We start from the raw sequence: 16,380 nt of genomic DNA, 5'->3' as shown, positions 1-16,380 counted from the left end.
TGAAAAATATCTGTCAAATATAAATCAAAAACTGGATGGTCTTCAGAGATAGATGGAAGGGGTTGAGGGTAGGCTGGGACTAAAAACAAAAGATAACAGTATGTATAAGCTGGAATGAGAAGCCTAAGTGTTGCTGTTCATTAGTTTACTCCAATTAGGGTAGGGGTGATTGGGTTAGGGTAAAATAATAAAATAAAATATATTTAAAATATATAAATATATATAGTGCATTAGGAAAGTATTCAGACCCCTTGACTTTTTCCATATTTTGTTACGTTTCAGCCTTATTCTAAAATGGATTAAATCGTTGTCTTTTTCTCTCATCAAACTACACACAATATCCCATAATGACAAAGCAAAAACAGGTTTTTCGAAAATGTTGCTAATTTATTAGAATTGAAAACAGAAATATCACATTTACATAGGTATTCAGACCCTTTACTCAGTACATTGTTGAAGCGTATTTGGCAGCGGTTGCAGCCTTGAGTCTTCTTGGGTATGACGCTACAAGCTTGGCACACCTGTATTTGGGGAGATTCATCCATTCTTCTCTGCAGATCCTTTCAAGCTTTGTCAGGTTGGATGGGGAGCATCACTGCACAGCTATTTTCAGGTCTCTCCAGAGATGTTCGATCAGCTTTAAGTCCGGGCTCTGGCTGGGCCACTCCAGGACATTCAGAGACCTGTCCTAAAGCTCTTAAGCAGAATTTCATCTAGGATCTCTCTTTGCTCCGTTTATCTTTCCCTCAATCCCAGTTCCTGCCGCTGAAAAACATCCCCATAGCATGATGCTGCCACCACCATGCTTCACTATAGGGATGGTGCAAGGTTTCCTCCATACACTTGGTATTCTGGCCAAAGAGTTCAATCTTGGTTTCATCAGACCAGAGAATCTTGTTTCTCATGGTCTGAGAGTCCTTTAGGTGCCTTTTGGCAAACTCCAAGCGGGCTGTCGTGTGCCTTTTACTGAGGAGTGGCGTCCTTCTGGCCACTCTACCATAAAAGCCTGATTGATGGAGTGCTGCAGAGATGATTGTCCTATCTCCACAGAGGAACTCTGGAGCTTTGTCAGAGTGACCATCGGGTTCTTGGTCACCTCCCTTACCAAGGCCCTTCTCCTCCGATTGCTCAGTTTGGCCGGGCTGCGAGCTCTAGGAGGAGTCTTGGTGGTTCCAAACGTATTTTTTGGTACCCTTCCCCAGATCTGTCTTGACACAGTCCTGTCTCGGAGCTCTTCGGACAATTCCTTCGATCTGACATGCACTGTTAACTGTGGGACCTTATATAGACAGGTGTGTGCTTTTCCAAATCATGTCCAATCAATTTAATTTACCACAGGTGGACTCCAATCAAATTGTAGAAACATCTCAAGGATGATCAATGGAAACAGGATGCACCTGAGCTCAGTTTCGAGTCTCATAACAAAGAGTCAGAAAACGTATGTAAATAAAGTATTTCTGTTTTTGTTTTATTTATACATTTGCAAACATTTCTAAAAAGCTATTGTCTTTATAAGATTTTGTGTGTAGATGGATGAGGGAAAAAAATTATTTAATCCATTTTAGAATAAGGCTGTAACGTTAAAAATAAATGTGGAAAAAGTCAAGGGGTCTGAATACTTTTCGAATGCACTGTGTAAATATATATATATTTACAACAAAAACAAATAATGCAGACATTTACATTGATGGAAGCCACAATCTATCTGCAATATTAAAGCTGATCGACCCCCCCCCCCCCGTCCCCCCCCCCCCGTCCTGTCCTGTCCTGTCCCCCAACAACAAAATAAATGTTGATGTGTGGTATTGAAGAGATTATCATAGTTTGAATCCCCGAGCTGACAAGGCAACAATCTGTCATTCTGCCCCTGAACAAGACAGTTAGCCCACTGTTCCTAGGCCGTCATTGAAAATAAGAATTTGTTCTTAGCTGACTTGCATTGTTAAATAAAGGTACAATTTTTTTAAAGTAGGTACAAGTAAATGTTAGAAATGTAAGTAGGAAAACATCTAGAAGCTAGTTATTTAGGCCTGCCCACAAAGTAACTACAAAAAGATGCAGTATATTGTAGCAATAATAAAGTGTAGTATATGATGCAATAAAGTCTATTTCCTGAATTGTGTGGTCATTGATGGCCCAAAAAGCAAAATCATGTAGTTTAAAAAACACACATTTCATATATTTAAATGCTCAAACGCATAGAAATCATGATTCAGTAGCGATCATTCTTCTCCTCCTCCAGACTGCATATGGATCTTTCTTTTTTGGTTCTCTCTCTCTATCTCTCTTGTCCTTCTCTTTTATTGCTTTGTACAGCAAAGCACCATTACTGATCCCTTCCAAAGCACAAACTAAAAATCTATCCCGTTGTCATTTGCTGCACCGTGCCATCTATCATCGGGGGTGCTTGGCAGCGTCTCGACCAGAGAGGAGGTGCTGGAACAGGAGGCAGAGTCAAGGACTTTCACTCGCAACAAAAAACTTGTCACAATTATTTATGGCTCTTGCTGGGACACATAATAGGACACATCAAACTGCTGTTTTTTCTGTGTGATGAGCGCCCTCACATCGCTGGTTCCCTTGTCGAAGTGGGTCACAGGCATCTCTTGCCTTACACATACAATTTCCAAGACAATGGCGGAGCACTTGGAGAAGTGACAGTGACAAATACTGGAGCCCCCACGGAAAGCTGGGCAGGCTGTTACATGAGTGATTGCGCCAATAATCATGCGGAGTTGTCACGTGTCTGTGGAGTGCCAGGGAGGAGAGAGATGGGCAGCAGGGGTGGCAAGAGAGGAGAGAGGAATGGAGAGATGAAAAGAGAGAGTGTGTTAGAGTTAGTGTGTGTGAATGAGACAAGGAGGAGGAGGGAAGAGGTGGGGGGAGTTGAAGCAGGGAACAGTGGGCCAGGGCCTGGTGGTGTAGAAAGAGAAGTGGTCAACAGGTCCTGGCAAATAATTGTATATTTCCTTCCCTCAGATGAGTTGCTGCTAAATGACTGTCACTCCAGACGGTGCTGTGATATGTTCTGCTGTAGCAGACCGTAATTGGGAAGGGGTCACCAGTGCCTGTTTCTGTGCGTGACCTTTCTAAAACTCGGGCAGAGGCTCAGATTAAATTACTTCTCTAGTGCCTCGGCCCTTCACCTTAAATGCTGCCACTTGGCTCCAGTTCATGGGAAAGAAGCCCTGTGCTCCCGCTTCAGCGCTTCCCTTCTGCCTCGACACGGAACCGGGAACTAGGCACCAGGCTACAGGCTGAGGCACAGACCTACCCTGTCTGCCAGGAGCAACTAATGGGAGAGAACATGGGCAGGCTATGGAGGCGGAGGCAGACTAACTAAAACATATATTAGCCTCTCGCCTTGAATGAAATGATACTCATTTACAAAGTATTGCAACTTCATATATTAGGCGTGTAGTGTGGCTCAGTTGGTAGAGCATGGTGCTTGCAACACCAGCGTTGTGGTTTCAATCCCCACTGGAGACCAGTGTGAAAAAGTGCAATTATGTATGCACTCACTTCTGCAAGTTGATCTGGATAATAGCGTCTGCTAAATGACACAAATATAGTGTAACATACTGCTCTAAAACCTAATTGTGCTTTAATAACACAGTTGTCTTTTTTTACAGCATTGGATGTGCAAACGCACTAAAATGTCGTGTTAAAATCTCTCATCATTCAGAGATGTTTATTGATAAAATATAAAAATAGTTATTTTCTTCTCCCACTCCCCATCATGGTTTAGCCTATTGTTCGTAAATACAGTATTGCACCGAAGACTTCAATCTGAAATCATCTTGCTGTCAACAACACACCATCCTCGCCCCATCACCGCATAAAGAATGGCACATTGACCTGACACAGCAATGTGTGGAGGGAGGCAGCTACTCAGTGCTCTGTTAGATATGATATAATGAGGCTGCGACGCTGAGAGACTGACAGAAGAAAAAACACCGTCCAATTGTTCTCCAAACATTGGTGGAACGTCTAAATAAAAATGTCACATTTTGACTCGCTATCATGCAAATTAATGGCAACTCTGGTTGTAAAATAGACATTATGTGAAATCAAATCATCTCCAAAGACATAAAAATGCTCTGATCAAGTGTTTATTTTTCCCTTTGAGTGTGCTCAACAGCCAGACTACCTCCTCAATTACTTTGGGTGTCAGCAGACAGCTATCTGCAACCAGGGCATGTTTTCTCACGTAATGACAACTGATAGCTGGAGTCAGTCAGGTTATGCCTTTCAATTTGTGTGTGTGGCAATAACAACAATTACAGCACACGCATGTCTTCATCATTATGAGGTTTGTTTATATATAAACTCTCTTGTCTGTTCTACGACACAGTATACTACTTTTTCTCTCACACGTTCCCTCGAACATATGAACCACTTGAGGTACAGTAGAACACAGATATGCACACGTAGAGAGACATACTGACCGCCGGTTGTTTCTTACAAGGCACTGTTAAGGTTTGGCTTTGCAGTGAACCAGGCAACGTTCTTTATGATCACATGATCGTTTTTAGCCAACCATCGAATCATGCAGCAATGTGAATACAGACACATTCTGGCAACAATGCTACACTAGACTAGGGGCCACAGTACATTCACACTTCCCATTTTCACTGCCTGGCATGGTGCCCTGAGACCCAGCTTTCATACAGAGGATTGACTTGGGCACACATGACAGACCTGGCAGAAATTACTGTCTCCGTGGTCAAGGACTAGTGGCCTAGCGACATATGTCCTTTCATGCCATATGTCCTTGTATGCCCAACGTATGTCCTCATTATACACAGGCCTACATTGTACTCCCGGAGGATCTAAACGATGCTATGATGAAGCTGGAGAAGTGATCAGCCATTGAGATGGTTCGATACAGATTACAAAGAAATTGACAACACAGGGCCAGCCGTTGAATATCATTGACACAACCAAATGGAACAACCAAATGATTGGTGCTCCAGCAATTGGATAAGGTCCGATGGTAGCAAGGCAACAATCTTGAACATTTACAGTATCCAAAATATGTATATATTCAAGTCCAAGTCTGGAATTAGAGATTATTATAGGGCAGCTAAATACACTCAAGAGGTCAGGGTAGTGAAGGGTTTTAGCCGATTCAGTCCACATCTCGACTAATTATTCAGAGATGTTGTAAAGGAAGGCTTGTATTACACTGGCATCCATGGTGTGTCTGGTTCTGTCAGCTCCATGAATGTGTAGCCAAAGCTGTACTCAGCAGTGACACCGAGTGACGCCTCTTCAAAAGCAGGCGGAGAGAGGAGAGAGGGAAAGAGAGAGAGAGAGAAAGAGGGAAAGAGGAAAGAGAGAGAGAGAGGGGGGGGAGAGAAAGAGAGGGAGAGAGAGAGAGAGAGAGAGAGAGAGAGAGAGAGGGGGGAGTAAGGAGAGAGAGAGAAAGAGAGAGAGAGACAGAGAGAGAGACAGAAACAGAGACAGAGACAGAGAGCGGATCCATGATAAATCATGTCCCATGTGAGAGCAGTGTGTTAAATAGGACTTGGACACTGCAGCATGATAATTTTCTATAACAGCAGTTTATAAGTATCTGACAGCCAGAGCCGTATGCTGACTCTGCAGTCTGTTACAAAATGGCAGGCGTGCCCTTTTATCTCGGCACATGTTTCACGGCAATTGGACAATCAGCCACTGCAGTGAAAATCCATAGTATTGATCCGGCCCTGTATCTTCTCTATAATTCTCCAGCAGGAAATCCCTGATGACAAATTATATCTGCACCAGTTTTTGATTGGTGCTTTGATGTAAACGATCTCCAAGGGCAGTGGGCAGACAGACACAGGAACAGGTACTGGCTGGGGGTTTATTAACTGAGTCTAGCCCCCGTCTGATCACACAATCCTATTCTCTTCTCACACCTGCACGAGGCTGTCAGATGAGGGGTCTAGTCGAACCTGCTTCAGCAAAGTTTACAGCCAACAAGGCAGCGACACAAACACACACACAGCCCACCAAGCTGCATAGGCAGGCAGAAATGCAGGTGTACCTAACTGTGCTGGACGGAGAGCTGGCTTGGCTGTGAAGGTGACTGTCTACATATTGCGTCTGGAACACACTCGTACGCTCTACAGCTAATAAATCACGCATCAGATTTCAAACTTTTTCAGTTTATTTCTAGATCAGTGGCAAAGTCATTCCCGTATTTCATTACAGTTTACTACATATGTATTGCTCTTTTCACAAGACTATCCTGAGCCAGTCGCTGCTTTTTATTATACCTTTCTAAATTGTGCCGCAGTGTTGAGTTTCACTTTACTGTCAGCGCAGGCGGTCCTTTCTTTTTGCAGTAGAAGTGCCAATGGCGATGCCGACATTTCACCTACAAGTGCCATTACGTTCCTACCATCTCCTTCTATCTGCGGGCTCGAAATGTAGTAGTACACACACTGACTTCAGGGTTCATAGGTCACGATGAGCCTTGTGTTATACAGTGCTATATTTCCTCGGCTGATAGCCCGTCACAGTAGCAGCGAGAGAGAGAGCGAGCACATCACATCAAAGGGCCTTTTAATCCTGCATGGGGCACTTAGCAGGCATCAAAATTGGCGCGGAAGAACTTTCGCCGAATCCTGTGTCATACATTCAAAGACCAGAAAGAACCCTCCTTTGTCGGAGAGTCAGGGAGGGATAATGTCGGCCGTAATCCAGCATCTGACAAGGAGGGGGGGGGGAGTACACATTCACAGAGGAGGCATATGCTCAAGTCCCAAATGGCACCCTATTCCCTATATAGTGCAATACTTTTGACCTGAGCTCTATGGGCCCTGGTCAAAAGTAGTGCACTAAATAGGGAATAGGGTGCCATTTTGGATGCTGTCATATTCTCCCTTCCCTTTACTTATTTTTCCCTTCACAGAGAGCAGACCAGAAAGACATGAACTACAGCAAAGCAGCCTTTTAGCAGCCAGTCAGGGGAAGGTAATCTTTCCCCTCGCAGCACAATGTGGGAGATTACACGGGGAACATGTCAGTCTGCACTGGATTTGCTCGACACCAGATCTCTTGTCCCTATCGATTTGCAGGCTGCTCATTCATGTTTTCACACGAGGCTGTGTGTGTGTGTGTGTGTGTGTGTGTGTGTGTGTGTGCGTGCCTGCCTGCCTGCCTGCCTGCCTGCCTGCCTGCCTGCCTGCCTGTCTGTCTGTCTGTCTGTCTGTCTGTCTGTCTGTCTGCCTGTCTGCCTGTCTGCCTGCTTGTTTGTGCCTGTGTGAGTGCTGTGTGCATTTCTACATGATAGTAACTGTGTCAATGCAACACCTGCTCCCGGGGAAATGCGTTTTGTAATCACAGGACAAGTTAACCTCGACACCACACACTGCAGATGTTGTAGTCCCAGGTGTCCCTCTGTCACTGTTCATTTTGTTTTGCACATCCACAATCAGGACTCTCATTTCAAGGCTCTCGTTTTCTCCAAAGCTTCGTGTTTATATTAATCAATTATTGCATTGCGCATCTACTACACAAACAAAGGTGAGTGATAGTTTAGAATCACTAACGGACCCAATTGGTTTCGCTATCTTAGACAACTATCATAAACGTACATTCTGTTTTGTCTGTGGTGTTTTAGACGTCTGATTCTTGTAAGTTTGTTTATTGTTTCATGATGGTGCGTCACTGCAGCAATTTAAACCCGGTGGTAAGGAACTTCGTTGTTGTTGAGAAACAAAGCTCAGGGAAGCATGGATCTTTGGTTTATTGAACACATCTGTGCCAAAAAAACACCCACATAATGTTGACAGCTAGCAAAGCATCTCATGACATGGTTGCACAAGTGTTGCCGGTAAACTGCTCTTTCTTTCCATAATGAATCTATTACAGTGTTCTGAAGAAAAACATGTTCACATAACTTTTTTTTTGCCATATGTGCGACATTATTCAAAGGGTTCATGTTGTAACTTGCTGTTTTGGCGTATAAATCAATGTTGACTGATGCCTCATAACCAATTGAAATGGTTATTGTCAGCCCCTTGAAACAAAGTTCTGTTGTTCTTCTGTTTTCCTTGAACTTTACCATGTTTTAAGAAAGAAAGCCCTAAAGCATCTAATGTATCCTGGACTTGAATGATAAATGACCTATATCATGGTACATGCAGCTGGTCAGATTAAAAACCAATGCGGTGGACAGTGACAGGAATCCTGTGGACTCACAATGCTCAGTTTAGGGAGAAAGCTAGAAGCAAAAAAAGAACTCCTCACTTGACCGGTTTTCGGTGATCAATATGCTAACTCGTGGAATGCTAAAATTGAGGCGGACGCTTGACAAAGATGGATAGATTTGCACCGTCCGTGAAATGTCACTGATTCAGTGGAGGATGTCACCTCAGGATCGCTCGGCTGGGTGATAAGCCTGACACATCAGCTTGGGGTGGATGGTAGTGGTGGCAGGGAGCCACACTCTCTCTCTCTCTCTCGCTCTCTCTCTCTCTCTCTCTGTCGACCGATCTGTGTGTGTGTCTCTCTCTCCCTCTCTATCTCTCTTTCTCTCTCTCTCTGTCGACCAACTTGTGTATCTCTCTCGCTCTCCATCTCTCTCTATCTGTCTCGGTCTGTCTCTCTCTCTGACTCTCTGCATCCCTCTCTGTCTCTCGCCCCCCTCTCTCTCTCTCTCTCTCTCTTCCTGTCACGGCAGATGGATGACAGCGACCACCGCCGCAGCCAGCCCCTGTGGGACCTGCAGGTAAAAAATAAAACACAATTAAAAAATGGATGAGTTGCAATCTGTTGGAAAGTCAATGCAGGGTTTCAGGTGGTTGCTAACTGACAGTGGTCTTGAAAAAAAATCTTAAATGTTTAGGGACGCTCCCCAAGCAAAATAATTGTGTATTTTAAAAGGCTAAAGGGTAACTTCTCTGCCTGGAATTAAAAAAAAATGAAAATTAACTGCAAATTAAATTAAAGGAGAATAGACATTAACATTACATGATCTATTCGAACATATTCTGATTGACATCCATCACTTTAGCTTAAAACTCATCAGGGCTGAAACTCAATGCCCATTTCTCAGATGATGGGAGAACAAAGCTTAGTCATTTTTCATGGATAATGTAATTGTCACGTGACTGTAGCCTTAATGAGGCCAATAAGGCCTACATTTTAGTGTCTCCCTGAATTTGACCCTTTATGATGCCATTTCCTGGTGCTTGGTAATGCCCTCAGGCTGCAGCACTCAGACCATATTCTCTATTTGTCAGAGATCAAAGATCCAGGGAGATCTAACGGCTAGAACCACAGAGAGCCTTGTCTCAATGTGTTAGGCCTAGCACTGGGTTGGAGAGGAGAGACCTGGGGATTGGTAGGGTGAGAGGTTTCGATTTACTCTTTACCTCAGCACTCTGTCAGGGAGGCTATGCTCGGGGGAGACGAGTTTGTGTGGTCATAGCAGGAGAGTCGCACAGGGAGGGAAGCTTAGCTAGCTAGCTAGCTAGCGCTAGACTTCCACTTGGATATGACCCGCAGCCTGACCTGCTGTTTAAAGGCACAAATCTCCCACCTGGTTCCCTCCTGATTTCTTTCTTTGTCAACAGACTTGGTGCTGTAAAAACCACAACTATACAGAATGCTTTTCTCTCTGTGTGTAGGCCACTTTAGGGACTATAGAACGGTGTATGATGTCTTGCTGATGACTGTCTTTTGTTATTCTCTGGTCCCTCCTTCCCTTTCCTCACCTCTGGGAGCGACAGGTTATATCTCATGCTGAATGAATGCCACCGTCTTTGATTCCAATCCTGTTGGATTGCAAAGGATAAACACTGAAGGCCTGACAGAAGACAAATCACCTGGATACTCACAGGTTCCTGTGTAACTAATAGCACAGGTCACCGTCTGTGCCTTTATTTATAATAATCCGCCCAATGAAATATGATGGTGGGTGAGATGGAGATGCAAAACTTTCTCGTGTTTTTTTTTGTTGGCAGGAAGCAGTAAACCCTCAGAGCTCGGACAGCAGAATGATGAAATGCTGAGGCTAAGAGGTAAACTATTAATAGACTCCAGCACCTGAAACTGTCATACTGTTCTAAGGCCCTGTGTCCACATCAGTAATACCAGCTTCGGTACTGCAGTGGCGGTCGTTGCCGTTTAAGATGAGAGAGGATGATATATTTTTTTTTGTGAGCTTGGCCTTATTTCTTTCAGAATATTGGATGACTGTCATTCATATTCCATTCACCCAGTTCAATGTAACACCTGTAGGTTTAGGCTACTACATGATACTTGAATTTTCCCTATACCCATCATGAGGTTGGAAAGGAAAGGGGGATACCTAGTCAGTTGTATAACTGAATGCCTTCAACTGAAATGTGTCTTCGCATTTAACCGAACCCCTTTGAATCAGAGAGGTGCAGGGGGCTGCCTTAAATCGACATCCACGTCTTTGGTGCCTGGGGAACAGTGGGTTAACTGCCTTGCTCAGGGACAGAACAACAGATTTTTTTCAACCTTTTGGTTACTGGCCCAACGCCCTAACCACTAGGCTATCTGCCGCCTCAACCTAGTCAAGTTTACAATGTAGGTGCACAGAGGTTGAGAGAAAAATTTCAGGTGACAGACAGACAGACAGTGACACACCGCCTTCCACACTCTTGCCTGCACCTAGCTGATCTAGGGTGTAATCATTAGTCCAACAGTTGCAAACGAGAGTGTCTATTGGACAAATGCAGGTATGTTTATCCCCATTTAGTTTTGTTTGCTACCATTTAAGAAATGTTTTTCAACAGAATCAGCAGACTGAATATACCCCTGGTCACACGTAAACACAGTTCACTTTCATAGCAGACACGTTGTATTTCTTCTTGCATCTACGTGCTGTCCTCCTCTCACCTTTTCCCTTCGCTTGAAGATTTCAATGCACAACACATCAGCTGTCAGTGACCAGGCACAAAAAAAAATTCCAAACCAAACCATATCATAACTGCTACACACAGCCTTTATTGCTGTCACCATATTAGCTAAAGTAACGTCATGGTCAACATAGCTAATAGAACTAGCATGTTAGTAAACCTGCTACAATCACGCAGTACAGTCAGTAAGCAGTTTAGCAGTTACACCACCACCTAGTGGGATTAAATTAGTAAAACCAAAAGCTTACCTTTACTTGGAAGAGTTCCAGTGTTGGATAATCATAGCCAGCTAGCATCCCTCTGTTTGAGCTCTTTGTTTTTAAGAATGTACCTTTATTTAAATAGGCAAGTCAGTTAAGAACACATTCTTATTTTCAATGACGGCCTGTTAACAGTGGGTTAACTGCCTGTTCAGGGGCAGAACGACAGATTTGTAACTTGTCAGCTCAGGGATTTGAACTTCCAACCTTCCGGTTACTAGTCCAAAGCTCTAATCACTAGGCTACCCTGCCGGGGTGGCAGGGTTTGAGCCAGTGTTTGAGTAGGCTAAACTAGCCAGTTGCATTTACTAGCTAAGTAAGTGAAAGTGAAAAAAAATCTCTCTCTCTCTTCTCCTTCATTTAAAAAAACAAATATTTTTTCAAAACTGTAAAAGTATTGTCTTTCTCTCTCTGAGTCAATTATGCAGTACAGTGCTAGCTAGCTTTAGCTTATGCTTTCAGTGCTAGATTCATTATCTGATCCTTTGATTGGGTAGACAACATGTCAGTTCATACTGCAAGAGTTCTGATAGGTTGGAGGATGTCCTCCGGATGTTGTCATAATTGCTGTCTAAGTCTATGGAAGGGGGTGAGAACCATAAGCCTCCTAGGTTTTGTAATGAAGTCAATGTACTCAAAGGAGAACGGAAGCTAGATGTCCTCCGGCTACACCGTGGTGCTATCCTACAGAGTGCTGGTGAGGCTACTGTAGACCTTCATTGCAAAACAATGTGTTTTAATCAATTATTTGGTGACGTGAATATATTTAGTATTGTTGTATATATATTTTTTTATATTTAACTATTTTTATGAAATTCACTGAGGGAGGAACCTGGCCCTCTGTACTGTATGTGAGACCTGTGAAATGCTAGTGAACGGGTTAATATATTGGCTGGTCTGGGTGAAGGTTTTCATGTATCACTTACGGCATCATGCAAGTGTTGCTCATTCTATTGAAGATTAGGATGACTATGTTGCATGAAGTGATCTAGACATCTTTAAATAACCCTTTAATAATATGTTCCGGTATTATGAAAGAATATGTATCAAATATGCCTACATCTTGGGGATCATGAATTTTATTTTTTATTTTACCTTTATTTAACCAGGCAAGTCAGTTAAGAACAAATTCTTATTTTCAATGACGGCCTGGGAACAGTGGGTTAACTGCCTGTTCAGGGGCAGAACGACAGATTTGTACCTTGTCAGCTCGGGGGTTTGAACTCGCAACCTTCCGGTTACTAGTCCAACGCTCTAACCACTAGGCTACCCTGCCGAATAAAATGATCATTCTAAACATGTTGAGCATGTAAAATCAGCCAGCATTAAAGTTATGTCAAAAGTCACTACCGTGCCTGTAGCTACTAACACTTGCACAAATGATCATTTATTACCCCACACTATTTTAAGTGGGAAACTGGCAGCCTCTCTTTGTCAAATCTAACTAGGGAATAGCTTTCAGGTGCTTATACCACCATAACTCATTTTCCTGACCTTTGGAGTGGGAATTAGGGCACTTTTATCCTTGCTCAGGTGCATGTGGAAGACCATTAGCATTTTGTTAAAAACATTAAAAAGTAGAAAGATACTCATGGGTAGTCTTAGTAATAGACATGCAGAGCTTTATAACTATGGTATTATAGTAGGTAGATGAATATATAACCAAACACTGATAGTGTTGTTCGTAACTGGTTATAGTTGCCTGACAGACAAATACTCAACACAACAAGCTATAGGAGCAACAAGCTATAGTAGCAACAAGCTACAGTAGCAACAAGCTACAGTAGCAACAAGTTACAGTAGCAACAAGCTATAGTAGCAACAAGCTACTATTGGGCCTTCAGAAAGTATTCATTAATTTGGACTTATTCCACATGTTGTTGTGTTACAGCACGTGTCAAATTCCACGGAGGGCCGAGTGTCTACGGGTTTTTGCTCCTCCCTTGTACCTGATTGATGAATTAAGGTCACTAATTAGTAAAGAGCTCCCCTCACCTGGTTGTCTAGGTCTTAATTGAAAGGAAAAAACAAAAACCGTCTGACACTCTACATGGAATGAGTTTGAAGCCCCTGTGTTAAAGCCTTGAATTCAAAATTGATTGATTATATATTTTTTCCCTCACCCATCTACACACAAGACCCTACGAGGAGAAAGTGAAAACATGTTTTTAGAAATGTTTGCAAATTCATTGAAAATGAAATACAGAACTATCTAATTTACATACAGTACGAGTCAAACGTTTGGACACACCTACTCATTCAAGGGTTTTTCTTTATTTTTACTGTTTTCTACATAATAGTGACGACATAAAACTATGAAATAACACATATGGAATCATGTAGTAACCAAAAAGGTTTTAAACAAATCAAAATATATTTTAGATTTGAGATACTTCAAAGTAGCCACCTTTTGCCTTGATGACAGCTTTGCACACTCTTGGTATTCTCTCAACCAGCTTCACCTGGAATACGTTTCCAACAGTCTTGAAGGAGTTCCCACAAATGCTGAGCACTTGCTGGCTGCTTTTCCTTCACTCTGCTGTCCAAATCATCTCAATTTGGTTGAGGTCAGGTGATTGTGGCGGCCAGGTCATTTGATGCAACACTCCATCACTCTCCTTCTTGGTCAAATAGCCCTTACTCCTCCAACTGGAGGTGCGTTCATTGTCCTGTTGAAAAACAAATTAACCATCTGTTCACCTACTCTGCATCTCACAAAGACAGCAGTTGGAACCAAAATCTCAAATTTGGACTCATCAGATCAAAGAAAAGATTTCTACCGGTCTAAAGTTCATTGCTCGTTTTTCTTGGCCCAAGCTAGTCTCTTATTATCATTAGTGTCCTTTAGTAGTGGTTTCTTACGAGGAATTTGACCATAAAGGCCTGATTCACACAGTCTCATCTGAACAGTTGATGTTGAGATGTGTATGTTACTTGAACTCTGTGAAGCATTTATTTGGGCTGCAATTTTTGAGGCTGGTAACTCTAATGAACTTAACCTCTGCAGCAGAGGTAACTTTAGGTCTTCCTTTCCTTCCTCATGAGAGCCAGTTTCATCATTGCACTTGATGGTTTTTGCGGCTGCACTTGAAGAAACTTTAAAGTTCTTGATAATTTCCGGATTTGACTGACCTTCATGTCTTAAAGTAATGATGGACTGTCGTTTCTCTTTGCTTATTTGAGCTGTTCTTGCCATAATATGGACTTGGTCTTTTACCAAATCAAATTGTATTTGTCACATGCACTGAATACAACAGGTGTATGTATACCTTACAGTAAAAGGATTACTTACAAGCCCTTAACCAACAATGCAGTTTTAAGAAAATACCAGAAAAAAATTAAAAGATAAGAATAACAAATAATTAAAGAGCAGCAGTAAATAACAATAGCGGGGGTACCGTGTGCGGGGTCACCAGTGTCGAGGTAATTGAGGTAATACGTATATGTAGGGAAATAGGGATATCTTCTGTATACCACCCCTACCTTGTCACAACACAACTGATTGGCTCAACTGCATTAAGAAGGGAAAAAAATCCACCAATGAACGTTTAACAAGGCACACCTGTTAATTGAAATGCATTCCAAGTGACTAACTCATGAAGCTGGTTGAGAGAATGCCAAGATTGTGCAAAGCTGTCACCAAGGCAAAAGGTGGCTACTTTGAAGAATCTAAAATCTAAAATATGTTTTGATTTGTTTAACACTTTTTTGGTTACTACGTGATTCCATGTGTTATTTCATAGTTTTTCATTGTCTTCACTACTTTCTACAATGTATGAAATAGTAAAAATAAAGAAAGACTCTGGAATGAGTAGCGGTGTCCAAACTTTTGACTGGTACTCTAAGTATTCACACCCCTAAGTCAATACATGTTAGAATCACCTTTGGCAGAGATTACAGCGTTGATTTGTTTCTGGGTAAGTCTCTAAGAGCTTTGCACACCTGATTCTACAATATTAATTATTATTTTATTATTTTTATTTGATTAATTATCTTCAAGCTCTGTCAAAATTGTTGTTGATCATTGCTAGACAGCCATTTTCAAGTCTTCCCATAGATTTTCATGCCAATTTAAGTCAAAACTGTAACTAGGCCACTCGGGAACGTTCAATGTCATCTTGGTAAGAAACTATTTGGCCTTGTGTTTAAAGGTGAATTTGTCTCCCAGTGTCTGTTGGAAAGAGGACTGAACCAAGTTTTCCTCTAGGATTTTGCCTGTGCTTAACACTATTCCATTTATTTTTATCGACTAAAATAACTCCCTAGTCCTTGCCGATGACAAACATACCCATAATATGATGCAGCCCCCATCATGCTTGAAATTATGAAGAGTTGTTCTCAGTGATGTGTTGTATTTGCCCCAAAAATAACAAGTTGTATTCAGGACATAAAGTTAATTTCTTGGCCAAATGTTTTGCAGTTTTACTTTAGTGACTTATTGCTAACAGCAATGTAGGCCAGTGACACAACATCTACATTGAATACCATTTCAATTCAGGCTGTAACACATTAATGTGGAAAAAGTCAAGAGGTGTGAATACTTTCTGAAGCCACTGTATGCCTCAGCGTGCTAGAGACGTCTTTTCATACTGTACTCGCTCACTTGAATTTTTTATTTGTCATTGTTATGCTCCAATTCAACATGCCTCTTCCTTTAGGGAAATTACTTAGCCCACCACCTAATCCTGGTTATAGTGGATGGATGCATTTTCATGATACCAATACAAATTAAACCCGGGACAGAGGTTGCTGGAAAAGAGAGCCACTATCCTATTTTTTATTTTTTTTACCTCTAAATAATGCACTGATCAAACAAAACACAAATACCTACAGTAAGTTAATCCCACAAAATGAAATAACTTTATCTTGCAGCTCAAATGAAACAACGCCGTAATATAAGTGTGTGGGTGAACACAACAACAGCAACAAACGACAACGTGCCAGGGGGACGAGGGTATTACAGAGGGAAACGCCATTTCATTTCAGACTGGGTTATTGCTTTCCAATTTCATTCTACCGTCTATACATTTTAGACCATTTGAAACATCTTCATGGCTTCCAGCAATTTCATGCATTGAAATGATCAAGTGCGCTGTGAAATATATATCGTTGTTGAATATAGTGGCTGAATGTTTAATACTTAGTAGTGGATATGACTTTCATGATCCCCCTCATGCGATATTCAGTGGCCCTTTTATTTGGCTGCAATTTATAATACCTCATTACGGGATTTG

Source organism: Oncorhynchus mykiss, chromosome 16 (assembly GCF_057628025.1).
Source record: "Oncorhynchus mykiss isolate SJ-2025 chromosome 16, ASM5762802v1, whole genome shotgun sequence".
NCBI lineage: Eukaryota > Metazoa > Chordata > Actinopteri > Salmoniformes > Salmonidae > Oncorhynchus > Oncorhynchus mykiss.
This window is presented reverse-complemented; position numbering follows the sequence as displayed.